This window comes from Balaenoptera acutorostrata, chromosome 9 (genome assembly GCF_949987535.1).
Source record: "Balaenoptera acutorostrata chromosome 9, mBalAcu1.1, whole genome shotgun sequence".
Lineage (NCBI taxonomy): Eukaryota > Metazoa > Chordata > Mammalia > Artiodactyla > Balaenopteridae > Balaenoptera > Balaenoptera acutorostrata.
Window position 1 is genome coordinate 15,178,185 of NC_080072.1, and position 24,186 is coordinate 15,202,370.

Sequence of the window (24,186 nt, forward strand, 5' to 3'; positions counted from 1 at the left end):
GAAGCCCTCTACTTTTGAAGGATAATTTCACAGGGGACAGAATTTGGCGTTGGTGGTTTCTTTCTCCCAGCACTTTAAATATTTCACCCTGCTATCTACTTACTTGTATGGTTTCTTAAGAGAAGTCAGATGTATTTCTTTTTTTTAAAATTAATTAATTAATTAATTAATTTATGGCTGTGTTGGGTCTTCGTTTCTGTGTGAGGGCTTCCTCTGGTTGTGGCGAGCGGGGGCCACTCTTCATCGCGGTGCGCGGGCCTCTCATTATCGCAGCCTCTCTTGTTGCGGAGCACAGGCTCCAGATGCGCAGGCTCAGTAACTGTGGCTCACAGGCCTAGTTGCTCTGTGGCATGTGGGATCTTCCCAGACCAGGGCTCGAACCCGTGTCCCCTGCACTGGCAGGAGGATTCTCAACCACTGCGCCACCGGGGAAGCCCTCTTCTGGCTTCTTTTAAGATTTTTTCCTTTATCTTTGATTTTCTGCATTTTGAATATATGTCTAGGTGTAGTTTTTTTTTTGGAGGCGGGGTGCATTTATCCTGCTTGGTGTCCTCTGAAGTTCTTGGATCTTGGTGTCTGACATTAATTTGGGGAAATTCTCGGTCATTTTTGCTTCAGATATTTCTTCTGTTTCTTTCTCTCTTTTTTTCTCCTTCTGGTATTCCCATTAAGCGTATGTTATACCTTTTGTAGTTGTCCCACAGTTCTCGGTATTCTTGGGTATTCTGTTCTGTTTTTTTTTTTTTTCAGTCTTTTTTCTCTTTACTTTTCAATTTTGGAAGTTTCTATTGAGATAGCCACAGGCTCAGTGACTCTTTCCTCAGCCATGTGCAGTCTATTAATGAGCCCATCAATGGCATTCTTCATTTCCGTTACTGTGTTTTTGATCTCTGGCATTTCTTTTTGAGTCATTCTTTTTATTTATTTATTTATTTATTTATGGCTGCATTGGGTCTTTGTTGCTGTGTGTGGGCTTTCTCTAGTTGTGGCGAGATGGGGCTTCTTTTTGTTGTGCGTGGGCTTCCCATTGCGGTGGCTTCTCTTGTTGGGGAGCATGGGCTCTAGGCTTGCGGGCTTCAGTAGTTGTGGTATGTGGGCTCAGTAGTTGTGGCTCGTGGGCTCTAGAGCACAGGCTCAGTAGCTGTGGCCCACGGGCTTAGTTGCTCCGTGGCACGTGGGATCTTCCCAGCCCAGGGATCGAATCCATGTCTCCTGCACTGGCAGGTGGATTCTAAACCACTGCACCACCAGGGAAGTCCATTCTTATAACTCCCATCTCTCTGTTTACATTACCCATCTGTTCTTGCATGCTGTCTACTTCATCCATTAGAACCCGTAGCATATTAATCATAGTTGTCTTGAATTCCCAGTGTGATAATTCCATCATCTCTGCCATCTCTGAGTCCGGTTTTGATGTGTGTTCTGTCTCTTCAAGACAAGTGTCTTTTTGCCTTTTGATATGCCTTATAATTTTTTCTTATCAGAAGGACATGCTATACTGGGTAAAAGGAACTGTAGTAAATAGGCCTTTAGTAATGTAGGGTAAGGTATTGGGGGAAGGAAGCATTCTGTAGTCCCATGATGAGGTTGCAGTCTTCCAGTGAGTCCACCCCTGGACTGTGTGTTTCACAAGTGCTTCTCAGCCTCTCCCCCCACACCCCACCTCCAGCTCAGATGGGACAGGATGAGGAGAGAGGGCTGGAGCTGGGTATTTCCCTTTCTCCATGTGGATTATGCTCTGGAAACTGCCCAATAGTTTAGACTCTTGTAAAATATTTTCTCTTGAGGGCAAGCCTTGTTAAGAAGAACAGAATGCTCTGGTATATTTCAAAATGGTTCCTTTTCTTTTACCCAAGCCAGAAGCTGGAGGGGTTTTTCTCCAATATTCACCATGAGAACATGATTGAGTCCTTGGAGGTAAAACTCACAAACGTGTGGGCACCTCTCCATGACTGGGTCTCCTGGAGACTTTAACTCTCAGACTTGGGCACGCTGAGCCTCAAGAAGTTTGTCAATTACAGTTCAGGTTTTCCTGCCCGGGCACTGCTTCCCACAGATGTTTCTGCTCACGGTCTCTGCTCTAAGTGGTGATTCTATGTATTGGCCTGGCTGTCTGTCCAAATTTGTGGGGGCAGCAGTTTGCCTTGAGACCTCACTTCTCTGATGAATCTAAACTGTTTTTTTTCAGTTTTTCAGCCTTTTACTTGTTGTTAGGACAAAGCGATAACTCCCAAGCTCCTTACAGCTGGACCAGAAACTAGAAGTCTCACCTGGATTTTTGCTATAGCCTCCTAACTGGTTTCCCTCTTCTGCCCTCGCTTAAACATAGCAGCTCAAATAAGACTTTAAAATGTACGTCAGAATATGTTACTTTCCTGTTCAAAACCCTTCAGTGGCTCCCCATCTCCTTCAGAGTAAAAGCCAAAGTACTGTACATACCAGCCCTAGGCTTCTGCCCTGTCTTCAACACTCTGCCCTAATCTCCATCTTCTCTCCAGCTATAAGGTCTCCTCCAGCCATCCTGGCTGCCTTGTTGTTCCTTGAACTTTCCATGTGCACTCTCACCACCAGACCTTTGCACTTGCTGTTCCCTCTGCTTGGAATAATCTTCCCCCAGACACCTGCCTAGCACAGTCCTTTGCTTCTCTCAACTCTTGGTTCAAATGTCACCACCACATCAAGTGTCACCACCACATCAAGTGTCACCACTGGGTTGTCACCTAATCACGCTATAGATTATAGTAACTTCGCCAGTCACCCCAGTGGCTTCCTTCTCTGCTTTATTTTTTCCATAGCATTTATCACTGTCTGATATACCATATATTTTACCTTTTTTGGTTCTTTATTTACTTTCTTCTCCCACTAGAAAGTAAAGGCCATGAGGGCAGCAGGGGTTTGTCATCTATATTGTTCACCATTGTATCATCAGTGCCTAAAATAATACCTGGCATATAATAAGTCCTCAATAAATATTTGTTTAATGGATTATTACTGTACTCACATAGATGAGGCAAGGGATGGGACTAGAGTTCAAACTCAGGTCTTCATGACTCAAATCTCGTGTTCTGAATGAATATGCTACATTGCCACTGTGTTGAATATTGAATATCTGATGCGTTCTTGTAAATGGCTATTTCCTACACTCTGGCAGTTTTCTATTTCTTGGCTCTCGCTGGAGTTGATTTTTCTGAGTTAATAAGAACTCTCTATGAACTGCATCCTAATATTTCCACAAGATCATTGCATTGCAAAATAGGCTGAAATAAGACTGCCCACTGCATTACCTGCAGAGCTCTCTCTCCTTCATCTCGCTTCACTGCAGCCTGTCTGCCAGCTAAGGTCAGAACTGCACTGCTTCTGGCCAAATGCAATCTTAGGTTAAGTAGTCGATATGACGTGATCTGCAAAGTAAATTAGAAAAACCCAAACGACCAATAACAGTCCCTCAAGTTTGCATGTTTAACAGCCTTCGAAGTGCCTTCAAGCACACTATCATTTTTTTTTGTAAATTTATTTATTTATTTATTAATGGCTGCGTTGGGTCTTCGTTGTTGCATGCCAGCTTTCTCTAGTTGCAGCGAGTCGGAGCTACTCTTTGTTGTGGTGCATGTGCATCTTATTGCGTTGGCTTCTCTTGTTGCAGAGCATGGGCTCTAGGGCATGTGGGCTTCAGTAGCTGTGGCGCACGGGCTTAGTTGCTCTGTGGCATGTGGGACCTTCCCTGACCAGGGCTCAAACCCATGTCTCCTGGAGTGGCAGGGGGATTCTTAACCATTGTGCCACCAGGGAAGCCGTACTATCTATTTTGATGCTTATAATGACCTGCTGGATAGATCACTGCCTACCCCATTGCTTAGAGGAAGAAACAGAGGTCACAATTAGTAGCAGTGCTGGGACTAGAATATGGGTCTTCTGATCCAAAAAGCCCAAATTCTCCTGAAACTGAGCTTCCTTTCACTGATTTCAATCCTGCCTATCACGAGCTTTAGTTTACAGTTCTGCCAACTTTTCGTACACAGCACGCGGAATCTTGGTATACAAGTAAATTGTGCAAGTGGGGAGAGACTGTGGGTGTTATGAACACATGTAGTTTTTGGTTGCCCAACATTCTGCTCCCTTCTTTTGATAAGAGCCCCAATTTCTGTTTTGGACAATTGCTTCTGCTCCAGTCTCAGTTGCGTTGTCAATCAAGGTGGCAAAGGAGAGGGCATTTTACTCAAGCCAAGCCAATCAGATTCAAGGACTTGGGCCCTTAACCAAAATGGCAGAAGGACAGCGTAACATTGTGCAAGAAGCAGCCCTAACAAGATGGTTGATTAGCTCCTATTCCAGGATGTCATGGCTGTCATTGTTCCCAACTCTTCCAGCCTCATTCTCAGCTGTCTCTTGATTCTGTGAACTGGCCCCACCCTCCCAATACATCCCCTTGCTTAAGTTAGCCAAAGTTTGTTTCTGTTGCTTGCAACCAAAGACTCCTGCCTGGAGTAGGGAAGAATCACGGGGAGGCTAGCCTCCTTCAGCAACACTGGAGCCCTTTTCTGTCAAGATGAGCTGGGGTGAGTGAGTGGTCTGTGGTGCTCTTCTTGGTCAGTGGGTCAGTGTGTGCCAGCCTGCTGCCTTCTTTCTTGTGACCTCACAACCTGGATAGATGTGGGACCTGGTAAGGCTCTTAAGAAAATGAAGGGTCAGGTTGAGGAGGATGTGGGTGGAATGGGGCTTTGGGATACCCCTCAAGGACTGGAGAAGGAGAGAACAAGGAAACTCAGGGTGTCTTTACACAGCTGCAGGAGTTGTCCAAGCAGGAAGAATGAGATCCACCTTGGGAAACACCTTTTGCTTTGCTAAGCAAGTTTTGTGAAAGCTGGGCTTCAGTGTCACTCTCAGGCCCCAATTCTCATATTTTAGATGAATGGCAAAGTTATTAGACAATTATGATGGAATGGGGAGTGGTGCTGGTAGATGAAAGGGAGATTCATTGCTGCCACCCTCAACATACAGAGAACAGAGACTTTTCTGCCAGGTGCCCTCTCCCCACTTGCTGCTTCTCCACTGGTTCTGATACCCACCACACTCCTCCTCTGCTGTGGACAAAGTGTCTGGATATACCACTTCTATCTGATGACAGAGAGCTCTGAGCCCATGTGACTGTATGACTAAGTGGATCTGACAGAACCCATCTTGTGATGGGCAGCTCTGGATGCAAGATCACTTAATGTCCCATAATCAGATGCTCTGTGTCTACCAGGGCTCAGCAGAACAGTGGTTGCCGGTTTTTGAAGGGGATATACAATTCTCTGTTACAGATGGCATGGCCTTGTTCCGGAACCCCAGGGGTCTAGGTTGTGATTCTTCTTGGGGCTTGCCACAAACTCCACACAGTGTCTTGTCCCGCCATAGATGCCTTGAATACCACGGAGGCAATTGCACCACAGCCTTCACCTGCTGCAGAGCCCTTTCGTGCTCTGGGCCCCACTGAAAGCTGACAGTCTTCCTTGTCACTAAGTAAATTGGTCAGAGCAATGTCTTCAAGTGTAGAACATGTTGTCTCTAGCACCTGAAAAGGCCTGCCAGGTTGTGGGAAGCAGACTCAAAGATGGTCCCCAATGATCCCCGCCCCCGGCACTCACTCCCTTGTGTACTCTCCTCTACTGGTGTATGGAGCAGACCCTGTGGCTTGCTTCTAATGCATAGAAAATGGCAGATATGATGGGATGGCCCTTCCAAGATTAGCATCCAAAAAGGCTGTGGGTTCTGTCTCGGGAGACCCTCTGGTTCTCTCTCTGTCTCTGTCTCCGATCACCAGCTGCTGTGTTGTAAGGACACTCAGGATACATGGCAAGGTCCCAAGGCCTACCTGCAATTGCAGGAATGAGCTTAGAAAAGGATCTTCTAGGGCCTGCCAAAGCCATGAGAGTGATCTTGGAGGCAGATGCTCCAGTCTTAGCTGAACCTCGAGATGACTGCAGCCCTGACCAATATCTTGATTTTCAGCCTCATGAGAGTCTCAGGGTCCCATTCTTTCCAAGCAGATCCCCAGATCTTTCCAATCAGCTCTGCTAGTGTTGAGAATTCAATCTTCTTATAATTAAGTTCTGGGTCTGATCCTCTGCCCTCTGGTACAGGAGCTAAGAGTCTCTTTATATGCTACCTTATATATGCTACCCTCAAGCTTTTACATTTTGCCTTATATTGGTGATTAATCATTCTGGGCCTTTCGTTGTCTTTCTTCAGTGAATCAATCCACTGCCCCTCCCCTGACCCCCAGCAACAGCCATCTCATTCTACAGTCTTTACAAATAGTTCTTACCAGAAGCTCTCAAACACTTGATAAGCTGTACCCCCAGTGCATTAATGTCCAGCTGTGTCCCATCCCAGGTCATCACCAGTGAAAATTTTAGCAGTTGCACCCTAACCACATGCCCGGTGCTCTCACTGTTGACCTACCATTAGTAATGAGGTCCTCAGTGCCAGTCAGCCAGCAAGTGATCCTGTTCCAAAGTCTCATTTTTGGGACTGCTTTCTTAGACCAACCATTGTAGGTCAGGTTTCCTGGGAAACAGACTCTGAAGCAGATATTTGCATGCGTGTAGTCTATTGAGGAGTAGTTTTGGGAACAACACCTGTGAGGGGAAGGAAAGGAAGCTGGATTGGGCAGAGAGATAAGCTGGGCTCTGGTGCAGTCCCAACGGAGGCCTCAGTGAACTTTATGGGGAGATCAGAAGCTGGAATGGCCCTTTAGAGTTGTCCAGTTAAAGCAAAGAGGCCAGGCTTTTGTACCCACTGTTGGCCCCTCACTGGATGCAGGCTGCCCCAGAGAGGGCATCATCTTGGGTGGTGCAGCTTCCTTTGATTAAGGGCAATTCCTCGAAGGGACTCAATGTGAGCAGTCGGCAGCTGGGAGAATACGTATCTCAGCCTTGAAGGGGGACCTGTGTGACACATCACCACATCCACTCCAGAGGGTGCTGTTTCTAGCCTCCTTTTACAGATGAGCAAAACTGAGGCACAGCCAGGAAATAACAGAGCCAGAGCCCATGCCCTTAACCTCCATGCTCTGTGCCTTTTTTGAAGGAGGAAGAGGGAGAGAATCCTTCTCCCATTCCTGGGATAACGGCCAAGTCAAGGAACAAGTTAGAAACATAAAATCTGCTTTTGATATTCCCCAATCTCCATTTTGATGCCCTTCTCTCACCTCTTAGAGTGTCTTCCCCAGGCCCTGAAGTCACGAGAAGAGCATTCCAGGCTTGGGAGTGGAAGAAATGGTGTTGCCTGGGTGGGTGTAGGCATGACCAGTATGGAGCAATTAATAGGCTAATTTGGTTGCAAAAAAAAAAAAGTTTGTAAAGGCAGATAGAGAAGGATAAAGTGGGAGAGCAAGGCTAAATTCACACCAGAGGTCTTGATAGTCAAGCTAAGGAATTTGTACACAGTGGCAAAGGAGTGGAGGGTTCTGAGCAGAGCGGGTGGGTGAGAATGATGTGTGCAAAGGGTTGTCTGAGGAAGATTTAATGTGTCCCTGGGGCCAAGGATGAACTGGCAGAAACAAAGACTAGAGGAATGGAAATCTGTTACGAGGCTGTTGCCAACAGTCCAAGAGGGCAGAGGAAGCAGAGAGAAAGAGAGAGAGAAGGGAAAAGAAAGAGTGGTGGGACAGGCATTATGAAGGCAGCATGTCAGGAATCTATGTATATATTAAAGATAATCTTAGAAGGTATCAACAACAGGACTTCAAGGATGCTAATTAAGCAAAGGGTCCTAAAGCAAAGCTCCATAAAGATGAAACCTCTCAAGGGCTTTCCACGGAAAAGGCCACAGAAATTGTTTTGCCACAGTAAAAGTCTGAGTATCCACATGGCAACTAACCCTAAGAGTACAGGAGGCACGTGGGCACACGCGTGTATTTGTCGATCTAGGTAAAGATTTTATTTAACAACACTGATAGGGTGCTTGCTGTGTGCTAGGTGCTGTTCTTTTAATGAATATATACTCACTGAATCATTTATTGTCATTACAATTCTGTGTTGGTGCTATTATTATCTCCATTTACAGATGATAAAACTGAGGTACAGGGAGGTTAAGTAATTTGCCCAAGCTTACCCAGTAAGTGGAGGAATCTGGATTCAAACCCAGACAATGCCTCCACATTCCGTTATGTTAACCACTGTACTCTGCTCATGACACTTTGGGATTAACCATGATAAAAATTAAAGTGGGGATAAAAAAGATAATCACCAACTTACTGATATGTCCAACTGGGCTTTAAAAATTCCCACGATTTCTAATTTTTATTTTAAAGGTGACTGCTTCCCCACTTTTATCCTGTGACCTCATCTTACCTTCTCCCTCAGATCTTTAATTCATAAATACCTTTGGGGAAGCCACGCCCATTACCATGTCTCAGGTTAGATCATGAGTCAGAACAGGCTGAAATAATCTCGTGTATCGGCAGTGACAGAAATGGTATAGCATCCTTAGCTTAATTGCAATAGTCATTTATTCTTTCATTAGGTGCTTTATTCAGTTGTACAGGAAACAACTATCCAATACTTATTCTGCACAGGCACTGGGCTGAATATTATAAACATGAAGATGAATAAGGCTTGGCCCCTACCCTTGAGGGGCTGTAGTCTTCTTCTATTGCCTCCCCAAGACCCCTAACCTAGAATTCTAAGAGCAACCAACAGTCAGGGATGCAGAACATTCCATGGTTGTTGGGAACAGTTAGGGGGTGGGAGTTTGGTGGATGGGTATAAGGAAACTGGAGCAGTTATTCTATAATGGGAAATGATAGCCAGTTCAACACCTTGTCTGGATACCCTTCTTTTCAGCCTGAAAAAATGCTTATCAGCTATTTTTTCCACACTCTTGGAAGAAGATCAGGCGGCCCTATTTTACTGATATTTTTATATATCAATGGCTTGCGCAATGTGGCTAGAACTCTCTGTCCTCCAATTTCATCAACTTCATTTCTATCTTTTAAAAAATGTTTGATAGATAAAAGAATATATACAATGTATATCTAAGTACAAAGCATAATAATGAACATTTGTAAACCACCCAACTTAATAACATTTCCAATTCTGTTAGCTACTGTGAATTCCCTAATCCAACCCTCTGCCTACTCCCCAGAGATAACTTCTGGCCTGAATTTTGTGTTTATTGTTCCTTTGATTTTTAGGGTAGTCCTATCACATGCATGGATCCCTAAACAATATTGTGTTTACTTTTGCTTGCTTTTTTAGCTTTTTAAAAATAGTTTTGTTCTGTATAGAATCAGCTGTGACTTGCTTTGTCCACTCCACATTGTATTTCTAAGATTCATCCAAACTGCTCCATGTGGCTGTACTTCATTTTCACAGCTGTTTATTAATTCATTCAATAAACATTGATTGAGCCCCAGTAATATTGTATTAGGTGAATATATCACAATTTATTCATTTAGCTTCCTATTGATGGATGTTTGGGTTGTTTTCCTTTTTTTTTTTTTTTAACGAATAAATGCTACTGGGAACATTCTCTTACATGGCTCCTGACACACATGTGCAAGAATTTCTCAAGAGCACTGGCTTTCCTACTGGGATTCATGATTTGTAGTGGCCTGTGAAATCAATTTAATAGATTCAACCAGGATTTAAAAAAAATATGAAACAGAGCAGTAACTACCTTAGTGCATTTCCTGTGGAAATGGTTAAGTATTGTTCTGTGAAACTTTTGTTTCAGTTATGTTTATGTGTCCTAGGCTGTGATGTGAAGAGTTTTTCTTATCACGGGTCTTAGAAAAGTTTGGAAGCCCTTGCTCCAGGGTGGTGCTTCTTGAACTATCTGTGAGTAGATTTAGAAAAATTTCCAATCTGTCACAGATTATTTTTGTAAAATACCATAAAAATGAATTACTTGGAAAATGAGATTATTAAAAATTCAAAGACATACAAACAGAAAGCCCAGTTTTAATTGTTATATTCAACAGACATAAATTATATTTCAATAAATATAGTAGGGCAATTATTCACAATAGACAAAGGGCAGAAGCAACCCAGGTGTCCATCAATGGATGAATGATAAATAGAAGGTGGTATATAGATTCAATGGAATATTATTCAGCCTTAAAAAGGAAAGCATTTCTGACACATGCTACAATGTGGGTGAAACTTGAGGACGTTATGCTAAAGAGAAATAGGGCAGTCACAAAAGGACAAATACCGTATGATATTCCACTCGTATGAGATGCCTAGAGTAGTCAAATTCATGGAGCCAGAAAAAATGGTTGCCAGGAGTTGGGGGTGCAGGAGGAATAGGGAGTTATTGTTTAGTGGGTATGGAATTTCAGTTTGGAAAGATGAAAAAAGAAAGTTCTAGATATGGATGGTGGTGATGGTTGCACAACAGTGTGAACATACTTTTAATGCCACTGAACTGTACACTTAAAAATGATTAAAATGGTCAGATTTTATGTTATGTGTATTTTACCATGATAAAAAGTCTAAAAAATTAAAAATAAATATAGTACGGCAGTGTCAAGTTGCTATCAGGTTTTCTTAATCCTTACCGTCAATTTTTGTACTTGTCTCAAGGTGGCTGGCTTGTATCAGATCATTCCTTCACATACTGACACCAGTCTGTGGACTGTACTTTGAGTGGCAATGTTCCAGGGTATAAACCTAAGAACAGATAAGCTGACATACAGGCTACACACATGCTCACCTTTACAAGATAATCCCAAATTGTTTTCTAAGGAGGGAAATAATTTCCACTCCCACCAGCAGGTGTATTAAGAGTTTCCTGTGTGCCTCATCCTTGCCAATGCTTAGTATTGTCAGAATTCTTAATGTTTGCCAATCTGGTAAGTATAAAATAGTATCTCATTTTGGTCTTAATTTGCATTTCCCTGATTATTAAGAAATTCGAGCATCTTTTTATGTTTATTGACAAGTTGTGTTTTTTCTTATTGAAATTCCTGTTTAAGTCTTTTGCTCATTTTTTTTCTATTGAGTTGTTGGTATTATGATTATTGATTGGTAGGAGTTTTAGCCAACAAATATTTATTGAGTACCTGCTATGTGCCAGGCACTCTTCTATATGCTGGGAATAAGGCAGTGAACAAAATAGATCAAAATTCCTTGTCTCATTTAGGAGTTTATAGTCTACTGAGGAGGGGGGTGGAAGGCAATCAAATCATTTAGTTACATGTATAGTATGTATGGTAATGATAAATGTTATAGCTAAAAATAAGGCAGGAAAGGGCAATAGGCAGGGAGTGGTGGTGAGCTTGCAATTTTTTAAACAGGGGACAGGGAAGGTTTTATGAAAAACATGACATTTGAGCAAGGTTCTGAAGGAGACCAGGAAATGAACGTGCAGACAGCTATAGGAAAATTTTCTTATGTATTCACTTGTCAGTTATATGCATTACAGATATCTTCTCCCACTTTGTGGCTTGCCTTCTCACTTTCTTTAAGATACAGTTTGATGAAAGACGTTCTTATTTTTAATATAGTCTAATATATCAATCTTTTATTTTGCGGTTGGTACATTTTGTACCTTGTATAAGAAATCCTTCTCTCTCCTGATATGATAAATTGTTCTATATTTTCTTCTAAAAATTTTAAAGTGTTGCCTTGTACATTTTGCTTTTTTTAAAAAAAAATTATTTATTTATTTATTTATTTATTTTGTCTGTGCTGGATCTTAGTTGCGGCACACGGGATCTTTTTTTTTAGTTGCAGCGTGTGGACTTCTTAGCTGCGGCATGCGAACTCTTAGTTGCAGCATGCATATGGGATCTAGTTCCCTGACCAGGTGTCGAACCCAGGCCCCCTGCACTGGGAACGTGGAGTCTTGGACCACCAGGGAAGTCCCTACATTTTGCTTTTAATTCATGCAGAATTTACTTTTGGATATGGTGTGAGGTAGGAATCCATCTTTTTTTCCCCCACGTAAATTACAAATTGTGCACCATATACTGGATAATCTCTCCTTTCTCTGGTGGTCTGCTGTGCCATCTCTGTCATGAATCTGGATTCCATATACGTGTAGTTCTGCTTTGGGGCGTTCTATTCAATTCCATCGGTCAATTTATCTGTCCCTGTACGTATATCATACTATATTACTTACTAGGGCTTTGTAGTATGTTTTATATATAGTAGAGAAAGTCCTTACACCTTATTCTTTTTTTCAGGAATGTCTTGGCTTCTTTTAGGACTCTTCCCTTCCATATAAATTTTAGAATTAGTTTGTCAAATTACTTAAAAAGCCCTCTTGAGATAAGGACTTGAGTTGAGTTGACTCTATAGATCAATTTGAAGAGAGTTGATGTTATTTTCATATTATGACTTTTTATCCATGAATGTGGCTCATCTCTCCATTTACTTGTCTTATGTAATGTCTTTCAATAAAGTTAATTTTTTTCTTTTTAAAGGTCTTCCACACCTTACATCATGTTTATTCCTAAGTACCTTAATTTTGGTTGCTATAAAAACTGACATCTTTTAAAATTAAGCTTTCTGTTTATTGGTGGAGGGTAGAAATGCAATCAATTTATATTATTCACCCACCTTGTTAAACTTTTAAAAATTAATTCCAGCAATTTCTAGTCTGTTGTGTTTTCTAAATAAGCAATTATATTATCTATAAAGATATCAGTCTTATTTCTTCCTTTCCAAAACTTATACATTTTATTTCTTTTTTATTATTGCACTGGATAGGACTTCAAGTACAATGCTGGAAAGAAGAGTTGATGTGGACATTTTTGTCTTGTTCCTGATTTTAAAGCAATGCTTCAAATCTTTCGCCTTGAAGAATGATGTTTGCTGTAATTATTTGATAAAAGCTCTTTATCAGGTAGGACATTTCATTATGAATTGGTGGTAAATTTTAGCAAATATTTTTTTCTACACTTGTTTTGATAACCATATGGTTTTTCTCCTTTATCCATTAATATGGTGAATTATATTAATAGCTTTTCTAATGTTAAATCACTCTTGTATTCCTAGGATCAACCCAACTTGACCACAATACATTATCTTTTTTATATACTGCTGAATTCAATTTCTAGGATTTTTGCATCTAGGTGAAGAAATGAGATTGGCCTCTAATTTTCTTGACCAATTTAATTTCTTTATATTCCTCCAACAGATTTGTCACTGTAGCTAAGCACAGGTCAATTATCTCCAATTACGAAGGCCCTTCCTACCACTGCTGGCTACTAAATAGCCTTTCCATTCTGACTTTCTCTCCTAACATCAATGCAGTGATGCCTGGGTACCAGCCACAGTAGAGACCAAACACCCCCCTGGAGGTCAGTGGCAGGCCTGAAGAAGCCAAACCCTTGGAGGTCTGGCTGATTGTCAATCCACATCCCTGCTCTCCTACTCAAAACTCACTTTGTCTAAGAAGCTCTTCTTGATTACCAGCCTGTGATCTACTTTGAGGGCAGGGACCATGTGTTTTCCGTCTTTGTATCCCCAGGGTCCAGCACAGTGTGTGCACACAGAAGTTGCTCATAAATGTTTGGGAAACTGAGTTTACCCACCCCCATTCTGAGCGCTTCCTGGCTCAGGTGACCCTGATTTAAATTTTTTTTTTTTTTTTTCAAAACAGTCTTGAGCTTTTTTTGCACGCATTACAGGCATAGGCTGTCTCACAAGACAGACAGTGGTTATTTTGTAGATGAGAATTGTGTCTACTGAGGAATTTCTTTTGACTTTCCGACTGCAGAGTTTGCCCTTCACTGACCCAGAGTCTTGTCCATCTGTGTTTTCATCCACATCCTTCCTCACAGATTGGAAACTCTAGGTAGGCTTCGTTCTTTAAGGTTTCCAGGAGGGCATGTCCTCCGTGCTTTCATGCCATAACTTTGCCCATGACCTTTTCCTAGCCTGCCCTCTCTCCAACCCCTCTTCTCCAAATGAACTCCTTCACTGTCTTTTCCCTTGTACTCAAAGGTCAAATCCTCAGTGAAGCCCCTCCCTACTCTCCTCCTTCCCTTCCTCTCCCCTTGGAGTCATTCTTTCATCCTCTGTGCTCTTCAGATGTTGGATACACGTGCCTATTGGAAAAAACAACAACAACAACAAAACCCACTTTCTTTTAAACCCTGAAATACTTCAGTGTATATTTCCTAAGATCAGGATATTCTCTTACAGAGCTTACAGTACAGTCGTCAAAATCAGGATATTTATCGTGGATACAAATACATCTTCGAATCCACAGTTCATTTTAAAATTTCATCCATTATCCCTTTCTTTAACTTTATTGTAACAATTGTCACATTGTTTTATAGATGTTTGTTCACATTTTTCTGTATCCTGTGTGATCACATGCACACAATCACACCCCAAGGGTCTGGGATTGTATCTTTTATCTTTGATTCCAGTAAGGTGACTTGTAAAGAAGTTTTGTCTTGTGTGTGTTTAATTAATTACCGCAGTTATATGACTTGTCTTTGGTTCCTCTAGTCTTCCCAGTCTGGCCCTCCCCTCCTCACTCTGGCTTGTGCTTCCTCATTCTATGGACCCATGCCCTCCTCCTCTCTCCATCTTTCTCTCTGTCTCTGTCTCTCTCTCTCAAAAACCCTTACACTAACGTCATTCTGAGCCTTCATCTATACTAAGTAGTAAATGACTCATGGTGGCTTGCAGTGTCCTTCTTCCCAGCGGTAGATACTGAGGGACAAAAAAAATAAAATGAATAGTACGCCTCTCCTGTCCTCAATGACCTGCATTTCTAGTGTCCTGTATATTTTGGTTTCTTCCCCAAAGGCCAGCACCGTGGCTTGCCCACCGCTGATGTTGCTGGCTCCTGGTTTGGTGAATGGATGTAAGCACGAAAAGATGGCTCCCGAGATGGAGAGCCCGGGGTCCAGCACTCTCTAGCCAGGCCACTTGGCCACATAGTCGATGGCTGGACCTGATGTTCCAAACCAGGGTTATTATATTACTTCTCTTTAGCTTATTTAAAGCCAACAGGCTGTTCTGAGAAGCATGTCAGACTAAAAACTTGGAGTGCTTGTTTTATGAGGGAAAAAAAAAATCACTAAGAGACTGAGGAGAGAAATTGAAAAAGGACTGAAATTCACCTCTTGGGGGTTGTCACTATTTTAAAATGCTTGACTTTGTAACTGGTGTCATTTATCCCTTAAACTCTTGGAGCTCCATGGGGGAGAAAATACTGCAGAATTTGTAGACAGATTCCCCTGCCCTCAGTAAGCTTGTGATTTATGCCATGGGCCTTATTTAGCTCCTAGCTTGCCCCCGCCGTGTCCCATTGCTCACTGTGTCTTTCCATTCTTCGCATTGTTCTTATGTTTATTTAATTGCACTGTTGATGACAAACCTTTGTGGAGCGCCAATAATATGCATGACAATGTAAGAAACAGGGGAATTAGGTCCCAGAGGGCTTATAATACAAACTTGACTAGGTTTCTCTGTTTTTCCGTCTCTCCGTTGCTTTTTGTTTTTTCCTTGGTGTTCAGTGCGTTCACAAGAGGCACCACCCTTCACCTGCTCCCCCCACATCTCTAAGTACTAGCCTCTTCCCAAAGCCACATTTGCCCCTTTGGCTTTCTGTCCTGCCTGCACCCTTTTCCTCAGTGAGGCGTTTCGGGACAAGAACTCATTCTTCACAGTTTGGGCCAAATGGTTTTATCGCAGTGGAAAGGAGGCAGAATTCCTGGTCTTCCATCTTTTTCTGGGCAACAGGGCCCAGGCACTCCTAAGACACTTTCAGGCAGAAGGTGATTCCAGCGGCTGACGAAGCCCAAACTCTGCCCAAATGTCACCTTCCTCTGCCTGCAGAGTTGGGGAACCCCTCGTGTGCTGGCAGGGTAAATAAACCTGGTCACCCGATCCCTGCAGGCTCCAGGGGAGAGGCCGTGAGGGGCTTCTCTACCCTCAGGATCGTTCTGCTGTGGGACTGGTTTCTTGGGGGATAATTGATGCTCCTCTGCCATGGCCCCAAATCAAACCGAGTCGTGGGCTGATGTTATGACACCTTGCGATATTTGTTGACACCATTTCCCTCCTCAAATTGCCATCCTATCTTCCTGAGGTGAAGGGGAGGAGGGGGAGAGAGGTGTGGAAGCCATAAGAGGAAGGCAGGGAAAAGACTGAGGTCACGTCTCAGCCCAGAGGGGGGCTGTTCCCTACTGTGCCTTATCTGATGCTTTGTCCAATCTCGTTGGTGTCTCAACCCCCCTGGGGTTCTGGCTGCTTCCCTCTCCCACCACCCCCCCCACCGAGGTGATTTTTCACAGTGAGTCCACGTGTCCCTGACTTTCAGCTTCTAGCTCTTTCTCAATTCTAGCCATTGTTTCACTTTTAAATGTACATTAAATAGCCCATCTTTCTTTGATTCTTTTCACCTTGCTGGTGTTTGTAGATGGAATGAACGTCCTTGATTTATGGGTTAGCCAAGCTGTGCGTAATTATTTCTTCATCTTTACTCATGGATTCTTCCATCCCTTAATCACTCTTGTTTTTCCCTTAACTGTCACTTTCTCTACATTTGTCTGGTAATGGGGCAGCTGCTTCCGTGTCCAGTTCCTGTTCTCAGCGTCTGAAGAGGGCAGTTAATGTGCTCAGGACCCGCCCCTGCCCCTTCGCATTATGAATCAGCTTGTTGCTGATTGTTCAGCACCTAACACTTTCATAATTTCACCCACTGTGTTTATTGAAAGTGCATCCACCATGGAATAGCATCGTTCACCTCCCTCTCCCTTTCTCTCTCTCTCATTTGTGGATGGAAGGGTTGTTCCTGATCTGTGAATGTATTTACTCACTGTTGCTTCTGAATAAGGCCCTACACCTACTTCAATTTTAGATGCTTTTCTGAATCTCCGATTGTGTTGGGAAATCTGGAATAGACATGAGGTGGAGGAGGGGACTCTGGATCTAGTTTCATGCAGGCTGGGTTGAAATCCCAGCCTTCCCTCTCCCCCTTCCTAGCTGAGTGACCTTGGGCAAGTCCCTTAACCGCTAGAAGCCCTGCTTTCCTGATCCATCAGATGGAAATACTATCACCCGCTCCCCAGTGTTACTGTAAGGATGAGACGAAATGACTCATATGAGCACAGCACGGGTAGGTACTCAGTTTATATGCCTTTTTTTTCTGTTCATGCACTTGGCTCCTTCTCCAGGTGATTCCCAGACTTCAGGGGTTTGTAGACTAGGAAAATCTCAAAATACATTTTGATGAGCATGAAGTTGGCAAACTTCTTCTTTGGCCAACTTTTTCTTTTGCCGAGAAAGAACGGTATAAAAAAAACCAACACAACTGACCTCCATCTCTTGTCACTAAATTTCATAAAAGAATATTTGAAAACAAAAAATAAAGAGGACATCATTTAAGAATTAAAAATGGAATACATGTAGCTTACGAAAACCTCTCTGTATTGTTCTTATTTATCTTATCTCACTAGGGATGGGTGGAAACTTGGTTCACAGATCAGCATTTGGGAACTCTTGCCCTCACTGACAACTGAGAAGGGCTTTCCAGATGCGCCTTTCCTTGCTGTGGACACCTTGCCCTGAGGTGGGGACGGGGTAGGCGGAGGGTGAGGGAGCAGCGCTTTTTTCCGTGTTAAGTTTAAAGAACTGCTGAGGTGTGATTGCTGAGTCCGGGGACCTGGGGACGATTAGAGAGCAAATGTGAGAAGCTGATGTGCACAATATAAAGTATGTGAAGAGAGCAGAAGCAGAACGCTTCATGTCTGAGTTCCAGGTAAAATAACGGCTGTATCTGCATTTGAGTTTTTTGTTTGTTTTTTTGTAAGACACAAGCAAACAATCAAAACTTGCCACGTCCGTCTGTAGCTGAAGGGTGTTTGGGCTCATGATGATTTCACTCTGACCCTCTTCCGAATCACTTGTGGTTTTTCAGACACACACACCCACAAGTATACTTTGGGGTTGAAACATTCCATATCTGGTCTAGGTGCAGAGGTGAATTGTTTTTGGGAAGTTTGAGCTAACTCTGCTCATCTGGTTTCGCTTAGGGGAGTGTGGAAAAATCCTTGTTCCTTCCTAGGAGAAAAAAATCACACAATACACAGATACACACAAACACACGCATCATCTAGGATCTTTTAAAGTCAGGTTAACTCATACCTGGGTGGGGAACATTGGCCAGATAGGAAATCTTAGTGGACAACAATTGATCTGGTGTCTGGAAGCAGGCACAGAGCAGGCCTACACCGTGTCTGTGTCCTGTGGGAGCATAGCGCCCTGGGCTAGGAGACTGCACTGGAGCCCTTGCAAAGAAAGAATCACGAACACCTACTGTGTGCTGGGTACTCCGCAAAGCACCTCATTTATGTTGTCTTGTCTGACCCTCACATAACCCTTGGAGCTAAGCATTGTTAGAAGGCCCATTTTACAGATGAGAAAACTGAGGCTTACACAACTTTGGGCAAAAGTTGTCCAAAGTCACACCAGAGCTGGTCAGTGCTAGAGCTGAGATACACATGCAGGCCTTTCTGACTGACATTTCAACTACTAGGATGTTTAGCTCCTAAAATCTTAGGTCTGACAGACTTGAACTGATTTGAACCATCCCTTCTGGGGTGGCATTTGGAAAAGGAGACATTGCACACACATACACACACACACTCCTAAAACACATAGTGTTTCCCCCTTTCTTTAAAAAGGCAACCTAGGAAACTTTCTGGAGAAGAATTTAAGCCTTAGAATGTTTATGCTCTTTGACCCAGAAATTGCCCAGCTAGGAATTTATCTGGTAACTAGTATGTTCCAGGCTTCTCCAGCCCATGGGTCCAAAGGACTATGCTCAAGTGTTCCCTCCTCAGAGGGGCCCTGCCCACCCAACCTGAGGTGGCTGCCCCCCTCCCCTCACCCTTCCTTGTCTTCTTCAAAGCACTCCCTCCAGCTGAAATGACAGGATGTAACTATCAGAGAAGGTGAGTCCCATGATAGCAGGGACTTTTCTGCTTTGCCCCTGCTTTATCCCCAGTGACTAAATCAGCATCTGACTCATTGAAGGCTCTCAACAAAGATTCACGAAGGAATGAATGAGCTTACGTTACATAAATCCCTCAGATCTCAAACTCTGCTTGACTGGCAGCGGATCTAGTCTTTCACAAATGTCTCGCTCTTCCACACAGCTAAAGTTCCCCTTGAAGTTTCCATAAGTCCTGGCCCTGGTCATCACTCACCACCTCTGTCAGTGGGTGGAGGGGGACACCCAGGCATGTCCCTTGAGACCAGAGTCCACAAACCCTGTTCTCCTGTTGTATCACTGCACCTGCTGTCCTCCCTGGCCCCAAATGCTGCCTCCTCTTAGAGGTATCACACCGCTGCTGGGTGACTCGGGGCTCACCCATTGGTGAGGCAATTTTAGGCCTGCAGACCTCTGCCCATTTGCACAGGCACTGAGGCAGCCCCGCTTTCATCAAGTTCTGTTTGGGAGTGTCCTGTAGCAAAGTTGCCTAAGCCCCAATGTGTTCTAGTCCTTTCCCTGCACCCCAGCAAACAGACGTGTCACAAAGCACCTCCAGCCTCAGGGCTACTAGGTACGGTGGGTCCACTCTATGTGTCTAGAACCTGCATTCTCTCCAAGCCCAGGCCCTGATTCAGCATGAGGGATCCCTGAGGAGTGGGGAGAGGCACATTTCAGAATCAGAATGAGGGCTTCCTTGGTGGCGCAGTGGTTAAGAATCCGCCTGCCAAGGCAGGGGACACGGGTTCAAGCCCTGGTCTGGGAAGATCTCACATGCTGTGGAGCAGCTAAGCCTGTGCGCCACAACTACTGAGTCTGCGCTCTAGAGCCCACGAGCCACAACTACTGAAGCCCGTGCGCCTAGAGCCCGTGCTCCGCAACAAGAGAAGCCACCGCAATGAGAAGCCCGTGCACCGCAATGAAGAGTAGGCCCCACTCACTGCAACTAGAGAAAGCCCGCTAGTGGCAACGAAGACCCAACACAGCCAAAAATTAACAAATAAAATAAATAAATTTATTTAAAAAAAAAAAGAATCAGGATGAGCATCTCTGGGTGACAAAGGGTGGGTGAGAGAGACAGAAGAAGCCCTACCCCCTTCCCTGAGAAGGTCTCCTTGCCTACTCCCCTCTCCTCTGGGTTCTTTTTCTGCAATCTGGACTCAGTTTTGTTGTTGTTTTCTTTCAATCAACTTTATCAAGGTGTGATTTACATACCAAAAAATGCACCCATTTTAAGTGCCTTAACAACTGTATAAACTTGTGTAACCACTACTACATAGAATATTCCCATCACCCCCAAAAGTTCCCTTGAGTCCTTTGCAGTCAATCTCCCCCATCCCAGGCACTGGTTTGTTTTCTGTTCCTGTAGTTTTACCTGTTCTAGAATTCCATACAGATGGAATCATATTGAAGGTACTCTTTTGTGTCTTCTTTCACTCAACATATTTTTAAGATATTTCTGGAAATGTTGTTATACAGAGCAATGGTTTATTTATTTTCATTGCTGAGTTGTATTCCATTGTCTGGATAGACCTCAATTTGTTTATACATTCACCTGTTGATGGACATTTAGACTGTCCCTGTTTTTGGCTTTTACAAATAAAGCTGCTATGACTATTTAGTATTAGTGTTTTGGTGGACATGTTTTTATTTCTCTTGGATAAATATCTAGGACTGGAATTGTCAGTGATATGGAAAGTGTATATTTAATTTTACAGAAACTGCCAAACTATTTTTCAAAGTGGCTACGCAGAGGAAGGTTTGGTCTAAATCCTTTCACTGGTCTTGTCTAAGTTCCAGCCTCTGCCCTTTTATAACTCAAATGAAATATCAGATAAATATACCTATTTATATATTCTCAAGGATGTTCATTGCAGTCTTGTTTAGAAATAAAAAAAAAAACACCAAAACTGGAAAACATCCAAGTGTCAAAAAATAGTAGACTGCTGATTCTTGGAGTGGGGCAAGAAAAATATTAGTACAAGATAAACCTGTAGCATCTTGTAGTGCCAGAAAGTAAGGAAGTGCTCAGAGAAACAAACAAAGACTAAACCCACAATGACGAATGTCAAAGAAATGCAGGAGCCAAATGAAAGAGCTCCCAATGGCTAAAAGTGGAACAATTTGAGGAACAAAACAAAGTAATATTGGATTATAACCCAAAGTATAAAATAAATACCCATGAGTCCATACTGATGTTGATGATTGAAAAAATAAAAAGTGAAGGAGAAGAGACATATCTCCCATGCAGAAGAATTTCAAACAATTTATGTAGATACCCTGCCCACAAGGAGGGGGATTAACTCCTCACACCAGAGTGTGGGCTTCCCATAGTGACTTTTTTCCAAAAAGTACAGTATGGAAAAGGGGGGGGAAAGGGGGTAACTTGACAGAGGAGAAACATGACAAACAGTACCCCACCCAGGTGATCAAGGTCAACATCACTGGTGATAAGTCATGTTGATAGTATGTACCCTTGATGGGATGTGCTGAAAATGGCAGTTACTTCTGTGGTCTTCTTCCCCAAAACATAACCCCTGTCTAATCATGAGAAAAACATCAGACAAATATCCCAATTGAGAAGCATTCTACAAAAGACCTGGCTAGTATTCCTCAAGACTGTCAAGGTCATCAGAAACAAGGAAAGTCTGAGAAACTGTCACAGTCAGGAGGAGCCTAAATAGCCATGACAACTAAATGTAATGTGGGATGCTGTATGGGATCCTGGAACAGAAAAAGGACATTAGGTAAAAAAGCAAGGAAATTTGAACAAAATATGGATTTTAGTTAATAATGATGTATCAATGTACATTCATTAATTTTAACAAATGTACCATATTCATGTAAGATGTTAATAATAGGGGAGACTGTTATTTGGTTGGGTGTGAGGTATATGTCACTCTGTACTAAGTTCACAATTTTTCTGTAAATCTAAAACTGTTTAAATATGAAAAGTTTATTTAATCTCCCCCCCAAATTGTGGACTGCTTAAATAAATTATAGGAGCTTCATAAAATGGAGTGTACTACATCCGTTGAAGTGGATGCAATAGATATTTGTGTGTGGCTATAGAAAGATAGTTTCAAAACATTGTTAGGGTGAGAAAAAGTCAGTAACGGAACAGTATGTATGCCACAATCTCATTTTACAAATACATTCACATGGGAAACGTGTAGGGGGCTAAGTCAACAAGCTAAGAGAGGTTATCTCTAGGTGGTAGCATTTCCAATTGTTTAATTTATCTTTCTTTTTGCTTACTTGTATTTTTCTCATTTGTCTATGATGGCTCAGTGTAAAAATATGATGTCACAGTCAGAATCCTAAAATGACCTCCAATGACCTTTGTATAATCCCTTCCCCTGGAGTGTGGGTGGGTGTGTAAATATGTCAGCTGCCGCTCCTTTGGTAGGTTACATATATGGCAGAGGTGAGGGGGTTTTTGCAGATGTAATTCAAATTCCTAATCAGTTGACTTTGAGTTAATCAAATGGGAGATTATCCTGTGTGGGACTGACCTAAGCAGGTGAACCCTTTAAAAGAGGACATAGACCTTCCCTGAGATCAGAGAAGATCCTGCTGGTCTTGAAGAGGCAAGCTGCAAGGAAGTGAATTCTACCAACAAGCGCACAGCTTGGAGGAGGACCCTGAGCCTCAGATGATACCCCAGCCCTGGCCACCACCTGCACTGTAGCCCCGGAGACCCTGAGCAGAGGACTCAGCTAAGCCATGCTCAACCACAGAAACTTTGAGATCATAAATTGATGTTGTCCAAGCCACTAAATTTGTGATAATTTGTCACGCAGCAATAGAAAACTAATAGAGATGGTAAAAAAAAAAAAAAACAATAAACAAAGGAAAAGGCAATTTAGGACAAATAGAATGAGATAGCTTCAATTCCAAACAAACTCAAAATGCCATTCTTATCCAGCTTTTGGGCTTGTTTGCTGGGCTCTTCATACCTCCTCACTCTAAAGTCTTTCAAACAATGTAGGTAAAGTTGTTTGTATTTTATGCCAATGGATTAATCATACCAAATGCTACGGATAAGAGGACAAATACTGGGCTTCCCTGGTGGCGAAGTGGTTGAGAATCTGCCTGCCAATGCAGGGGACACGGGTTCGAGCCCTGGTCTGGAAAGATCCCACATGCCGCGGAGCAATTAGGCCCATGAGCCACAACTACTGAGCCTGCGCATCTGGAGCTTGTGCTTTGCAACAGGAGAGCCGCGGCAGTGAGAGGCCCGCGCACCGCGATGAAGAGTGGCCCCCAGTCTCCGCAACTAGAGAAAGCCCTCGCACAGAAACGAAGACCCAACACAGCCAAAATAAATAAATAAATAAATAGCGTTCCCTTAAAAAGAAAAAAGAGGACAAATACTTTTAAACTATATGTAGCTGTCATCCAGTAAACTCAAGCAAATCGGAAATAACTCAGCTGTAAGGGATGAAGGCAGAGACAGCTACTAGAGTGTCTGTTCCTCCCACCCACCTCCCCCCATGGAAAAAAATCTCTTTTTTAAAATAACATATAATCGTTATTTTAAAAATCTAACAATAGAGACAAAATGAAAGGACATACTTCTAGGAAAGTCAGTTTTAAGATTAAGAAATCTTTGAAAGAAGGATGTGTGAGGAAGGACTATTTTATGTGAAAGAGGGAAAAGGCTCAAGTTCCTGCACAGGTGCTGTGCCCTGGTCCCAGGCAGCCCCCATAAAAGCTGCCATCACTGTCATCATTATTAAACACGCACACAAGCCCTTTTATGTCCCATACATCGTCTTGTTTGTTAAGTGCCTGTAGGGAAGAGATGGGAGTTTGTGAGAAACAAAGTGAGAAGCTGGTGGTCTCAGAGGTGAAAGCTGACATCCATGGGGCTTTCCCACACCACGTTCAGGTCACACTTGCCCTGGGACCCAGGCAGGCCCTGGGTCCAGACCAGGCTGGCTGGGAGGATGCTATCATAGGAGTCATTACACTGCTCGAGTGTCCTTTTGACTTTAGAAGGAGCAGAAAAGGAGGCTACCTTTGAGGTGTGATTTCAAAGTTAGGGATAAAACTCTGGGCTCAAAATTATTTCAATGACTACCTTTCACTGTGCTAGTGGTTCACCGTTGAAGATTCACTTGGGGGGATTTTGAAGGGTTTTCTGTTTTCAAGAAGCCCTTCATGAACACAGATATCCCTGGGAGACCTTTTTAAAGGGAAGCTAAACCTCGGAAAAGATTAGATAGAACCAAT

The 24,186-nt window shown here is 43.0% G+C and overlaps 1 long non-coding RNA gene across 1 annotated transcript in view; it reads left to right on the plus strand.

The window, feature by feature from the left end:
- LOC130708788 (uncharacterized) overlaps positions 1–12,849 on the plus strand; it is a 56,602-nt gene extending 43,753 nt beyond the window's left edge. Inside the window, exon 3 of the long non-coding RNA XR_009009150.1 lies at positions 12,702–12,849. This is a non-coding gene — a long non-coding RNA (uncharacterized LOC130708788). The remainder of the gene's footprint in view (positions 1–12,701) is intronic.
- The last annotated feature ends 11,337 nt before the right edge of the window (positions 12,850–24,186 follow it).